Below are 586 nucleotides of genomic sequence, written 5' to 3' on the forward strand. Positions count from 1 at the left end.
CCCCTCCCCTATATATACCCATCCAGCAGCCAACACTTAGCCATTTGGAGCCATTCTCTTCACAAGTGGTTTGCCTGAATTTTTTGATATATTATTTGTATTTTTAACATTTTGAATTGAATTAGTTTTATTTTTCTGAATTTTTTGATATATTATTTGTATTTTTAACATTTTGAATTGAATTAGTTTTATTTTTCTTAATTTTTTGATATATTATTTGTATTTTTAGAATTTTGAATTGAATTAGTTTTATTTTTCTGAATTTTTTGCCCAACCGCGACTAAAGGTGGTTGCGCGCGGGAACGAAAAACCCGCCAAAAAAGTCCTTTAGTCGCGGGTCGCCTCCCCAACCGCGACTAAAGGTTACCCTTTAGTCGCGGGTCGCCTCCCCAACCGCGACTAAAGGTTACCCTTTAGTCGCGGGTCGCCTCCCCAACCGCGACTAAAGGGGGGGGGCTATAAATACAACCGCCCGACCCGTCGCCTCCATTTCTCCGCTTGTTCTCTGCCGCGCCGAAGGCCTGCCGTCCTCGCCCTCGACGCCGCCCGCCGTCGACCTCGCCCTCGACGCCGCCCGCCGTCGCCC

This window comes from Triticum aestivum, chromosome 1B (assembly GCF_018294505.1).
Source record: "Triticum aestivum cultivar Chinese Spring chromosome 1B, IWGSC CS RefSeq v2.1, whole genome shotgun sequence".
NCBI classification, from domain to species: Eukaryota; Viridiplantae; Streptophyta; class Magnoliopsida; order Poales; family Poaceae; genus Triticum; species Triticum aestivum.